The sequence below is a fragment of the Triturus cristatus genome, chromosome 4_1, assembly GCF_964204655.1.
Source record: "Triturus cristatus chromosome 4_1, aTriCri1.1, whole genome shotgun sequence".
NCBI lineage: Eukaryota > Metazoa > Chordata > Amphibia > Caudata > Salamandridae > Triturus > Triturus cristatus.
Genome location: NC_140585.1, coordinates 172,969,614 through 172,975,613, shown reverse-complemented (window position 1 = coordinate 172,975,613; position 6,000 = coordinate 172,969,614).

Here is a 6,000-nt window from a genome sequence, read left to right as displayed (position 1 = left end):
CCCCTCCTCCTGCCTTCCCACATTGCCGAACCCTTTTTTTGGCTATTTGGGATAGTTTGTGCTTAGGCCTCAATAACTTGTTGTCCATATCCAAGCCAAGTTTACATCTTTTTTTCCAACATCCTGGGGATTCTACAGGTAACTAGGGTTTTTGGTTTCGCTGGAGTGACACAAGAAAATAGCGAAAATCTAGTTAGATTTGAGTGTGTTTGAGAAAAATTAGGTAAAAAGGTGCTCTGGATAAAAGTGGCTGTTTTTTCCTTAAAATGGCCTTAATGAACGGATTGCTGTGCTAAAGTCACCATCTGCCCAGATTTCAGGAACATGCAAAGCTGAGTCAAAAAACCTAACTTTTCAAAGAGGTAGCCATTTTTCCTATTTGTTGGTGCTTTTAACCTACTCCCAGTTTGTGCTGGAAACAAGTGTAAAACCTATGGGTGATCCAGGACAACTATATATTTCTGAAAAGTAGACAGAATTCCAAATTCAGTAAGGGGTCATATGTGTAAATCCCTCAGGCTTTCTCAAAGAAACTAACTGTTAAAATAAAGAAATATTGAAAATGAGTAAGAAAAAACAGCTATATGTGAAAATGCTTTCATCTGTAACTTTATGTCACGATGGCCAATTTACAGAAGCAAAATTACGTTTGATAGACCCTTTTGGTTGTGGGGATATATAGGGTTTGTAGATTCTACGAGAACCAAAGATACACAGAGTCAACAAGTGAGCTGCACCATACAATTGTTTTTCATTGTGTACTGAGTGTAGACCAATACATATGGTAAAATATGTAGAGTGAAAAATGAGTATCAAGGAAACCTATTTATTTTTTAAATGGGCACATGATATGAAGTTTAGGAACAGTGGTTATTTTTACATCTCTGAATTGGTGGGTAAGTGTACGAGCATATGATTTAGAAGGTATTTTTCAAAATATTTTCTTTCTTACACAGTGGCTTACAATTGAAAGGCACAAATGCAGTGAAAATTGGTAATAGCAAATGTTCCACTTTTCTATGCTGCCATATTCTTCCAATAAAAATGGTACCTCACTTGTGTGGGTAGGCCTAGTGCCTGCAAGAAGAAACGGCCCACACGCAACATGGACGCATCACATTTTTCCACTGCAATGTAACCTTTTTTTTGCAAAGTGGGTAGCTGTGGATTTTGTACCCTAGCTCAGCTGGAAACTAGGGAAAACTACCAAACTTGCACATTTTTGAAAACTAGTCACATAGGGGAATCCAGGATGGCATGGCTCTCACTAGGTTGTTGTACAACACCTTGCAAATGCTAAACTTTGACCAAAAAAAAACAATTTTCTCACATTTCTGTGACGAAATGTTCTGGAATGCCCAGCATTCCCCTGAATCTCCTGATAACAATTGTACCTCACTTCTGGGATAGGCCCAATGCCTGTGACAAGAAACGGCCAAAATGCAACATGGATACATCACATTTTCCCACTCAAAACTGACCCTTCTTTTTGCAAAGTGGGTAGCTGGGGATTTTGAGCCCTAACGCAGGCGGCACCTAAGGAACCCTAGCAAAAGTGTTCATTTTTAAAGCCAGACAGCTGGTGGCTCTCACCAGGTTGTGTTACCCTTGCAAACCTCAAACTTTGATTTATAAAATTCATTTTGCTCATATTTTTGTGATGGAAAGTTCTCGAATCTGCAGAGCCATACCTTCCACACATCATTCCTCTAAATATGCAATTAAAAGTGCTTCCTCACTTGTGTGGGTAGGCCTAGTGCTTGCGAAAGGAAACGACCCAAAACTCAACATGGATACATCACATTTTTCCTCTCAAAACTCACCAGTGGTATTGCAAAGTTGGTGACTGTGGATGTTTTACCCTAAATCAGGCGGCACCTAGGGAAACCTAGTGAACCTGCAAATGTTTGCAAACCAGACACCTAGGGAAATCCAGGGTGGGGTGATTTGTGTGCCTCTCACCAGATTGTCTTACACAGAAACACCTGGAAAACTCAAACTTTGATTTTAATCATATTTCTGTGATGGAAAGCTCTGGAATCTGTGGGGAGCCACAAACTTCCTTCCACCAACCATTCCCCTGAGTCTTCTGATAAAAATGGTTCCTCACTTGTATGGTTAGGTTTAGTGTCCACAACAGGAAACATCCCAAAACACAACATGGATACATCACATTTTTCTACCCAAAATGCACTCGTTTTTTGCAAAGTGGCTTGCTGCAGATTCTGGTCCCTAACTCAGGCAGGATTTAGGGAAACCTAGCAAACCTGCACATTTTTAAAAACTAGACACCTGGGGGAATCCAGGGTGGAGTTGCTCATGTGGTTCTCGTCAGGTTCTTTTACCCGGAATACCTTGCAAACTGCAAACTATAACTAAAAAAACAAATTTTTCTTACATTTCTGTGATGGAAAGTGTGAGAAGTTGGCCTGGTATATGCTGCCCACTAATTAAAGTAGGCACCTTGTACCAGTTCAAACGACCCTTATTGATGATTAGGTTAAAGACAACCTTTATTGAAAGCTATCCTAGTGGTAGCTATGGAGAGCAGCCTTCATGCTAACTCTCTAAGGAATGTAAAGCGGCTTGTTTTACCAGTATATAACCTCCTGAATTACCAAATGAAAGATGAACCACACAAGGTATATATAAAATATATGTATTTATTTACTAAACACTCTCTACAAACCTCTTTATGAGATTAGAGAACAAAGCACACAATTTTAAATCATTAGAACAACAGTAAATAGCACATTACACAGAGTGCTCCAGGGGGAGACTGAACCATATACTAAGAAAGTGGTATAACAACCCCGACTTGACTAGACACAGTGCCTAGAGCACGTAGAATCACTGGGACCCCAAGAAACCTCCCAAGGTAGTGACACAGGGGACGCACGGAGGACGGGTGCAGTGTGTGAACACAGGCGCGAGCTCCGAACAACTCAATGAGAAAGTCGCGGTCGGAAATTTAAATATTAAGGATACTTCAGAGAGGACTTCAAGCAAACCCTTAGGAACATAGAAGGTTCTAAGGGCCAGCACCCTTGAGAGTACCAAGGTACCTGTGTTACCTATCCCAGAGGAGCCGGGAGCATAGGGGTGAAGTGGTGTCAGAAACGCTCATTGATTTCAATAGCGTGATGCGAAGAAATGCTGCTGCCTGGAAGATGAAATGTTTCCTGTGTGATCCAAGCCTGGATCAGAGCTGAGAAGAACCTGAAAGCAGAGGCGAAAGAGTCTGGGTCACTTTACAGTGACCAGGGGCATGATAGAGGAATGCCCACAGATGTCGGGTGTTTCAGGTGAGAAGAGGTGAAGCGTGGCTCTGCAGCCACGGGGACCAGGACACGTCGACGATGACCAAAGTCCGGAGGTGAGCTGTCCCAAGAAGGCTGTCGAGTGCTGGGGGGGTCAGTGTCCGGATTATACACAAACAAGCTTTGGCAACTGCAACCCACACAGGCAGAGGAAAGATGCTTTGGTGAGGACCAGCAAGGTCCTGGGGACTCTCCAAGGTATGGAGAGTCAGGGCACATCTGGAGCAACCAGAGAAGCCCAAAGAAAGTCAAAGTTACCTTCACAGGGACCCACAGGCCAACGGATCAGGGATCACGAAGGGACCTCGAGCTGAATCACAAAGTACCAGCCCACGGAACACTCGTAGAGTGTAGGCCGGCAATTTTCAGTGGAAATACTGCTCGGTGTCAGGACCAAAGCACAGCCTCAGGGATCGCCAAAAAGCATATGCTTCTGAAAATGTACACGGTGCACAGGGGTTCGGGTTGCACAGTCCGTACGAGGGATACGGGCCTCAGAATTGCTGAGAGCGCAGATCAACCTCAGAGCCCTTGGGAACCCACCTCCTGTGTTGCAGAAATCTTCAGAGTCCCTTGGGAGATGCATACCGGTCAGATGCATTAAAGGTGCCTGCCTTTATGAATGATGTTACTTAGCATACCGTTACTTTGAAACTATTTACTTTACAAATGCCATTACTATGCATGATTTTAGTGTGCATGCTTCTACTTCGCAAATATATACAAATACATTAAAAATGCTTTTACTTCGCAGTTAATTATTACGCATACCGTTGCAACGCGTTATTAGTACTTTAAAACAAAAAATTAATCATAATAGTAACCTATCCCCTGGCACGCACCCTGAACCCCAAAACCTTAAATGCACCCTGAACCCTAAAAATACCCCTTACACCCCAAAACCCTAACCCACCCTGACCCCTAAAAATACCCCTGTACCCGAAAACCTAAACGCACCCTGAACCCCAGTATTACCCCAGCACCCCAAAACCTTAAACACACCCTGAACCCCCAAAATACCTCATGTACCCCAAAACTCTAACCCACCCTGACCCCTGAAAATACCCCAGTACCCCAAAACCTAAATGCACCCTAAACCCTAAAATTACCCCTTACACCCCAAAACCCTAACCCACCATGACCCCTAAAATTACCCCAGCACCCCAAAACCTAAACACACCCTGAACCCCAAAAATACCCCAGCACCCCAAACCTTAAATGGACCCTGAACCCTAAAAGTACCCCCTAAACCCCAAACCCCTATCTCACCCTGACCCCTAAAAATATCCCATCACCTCAAAACCTAAACGCACCCTGAACCAAAAAAATACCCCAGCACCCCAAAACCTTAAACGTACCCTGAAACTTAAAAATACCCCATGCACCACAAAACCCTGATCCCCCCAAAAAACAGTACCCCAAAACCAAAATGCACCCTGAACCCTAAAATTACCCCCTACACCCCAAAACCCTAACCAACCCTGACCCCTAAAATTACCCCAGCTCCCCAAAACCTAAACGCACCCTGTACCCCAAAAATACACCCTACACCCCAAAATCCTAACCCACCCTGACCCTTAAAAATACCCCTGTGCACAGTAACTCCATTATGCGTAGTAAATGCATGCTAAGTAATGGAATATGCACAGTAAATGCATGCTAAGTAAATACATGCTGAGTAACGGCATCTGCGAAGTAAAATATGCGTAGTAATAGTAATACGAAGTAATGAGTAGATCGTCAAAAGTTACTTGGTTGCTGTGGCAGAGTTTAGTCCAGGTAAAATCCAAAGTCCTGTAGTCATGGTTTCCTACTTTATACCCAAGGAAGGGGTGGGACAAACTCTGGGGACCCACCTATGGGAGGGTCAGGACAGAGGGGTGGCTACACCCATGTCCTTTGTCCAGTTTCATGCCAGAGCAGGAGCAAATGGCTCCTGCAACTGGTTTGAACTGGACTATGCACAAGGACACTGAATGTGCCCCCAGTGCAGACGTCAAAGCACTCTCAGAGTGCACCTACCCAGCCCCAATACACTAAAGCCTGTCTCGGAGGTGGTCACACCTCCCTGTGACAGGAAACCTATTGTCATGCCTTCCCCTGCTGGAGTTTCGTCCAGCAGCAGGAGGGCAGACTCATGTCTGTGGCTGGCAGCATCTATTTTGTGATGCCCAGGTTGAAGAAAACTGGTACCGGGTATACCTGTGTGTACACATAAGTCCCTCTAGTAGGGTGGAATCATACCTCCCACGCCAGTTACTTTCGGGGAGGTATGATTCCAAGGTGTTTGTCACCAAACACAACATGTTTCTGTGCAGCCGTTTTAAGGTTAGGATTTACAGCGAGGTTATAATGCACTTAAGTATATATGGTTTGGTTGCATCACAGACAACCCCGGAGAATAGGTTCCGAAGGCTGCAGAGGGACTCTGCTCATGCATGGGCACCCTCTCACATAAAACCCAGCACCCTGCCTTCAGGATTGTTAAGGCCTGTCATAGGGGTGACTGATAGGTTTACATGTGTAGTGATCAGAAGAGATATAGGTAACCTATATCTCAGTAAGGGGTGCAGGCACCACCTTACCCAGGCTACAGTAGCAGACCTGTTGTGTCATTTTGAATGGTCTCTCAGGGGTGGCACAATACATGCTGCAGCCCCTGGGAGGCCTCTGGGGTACT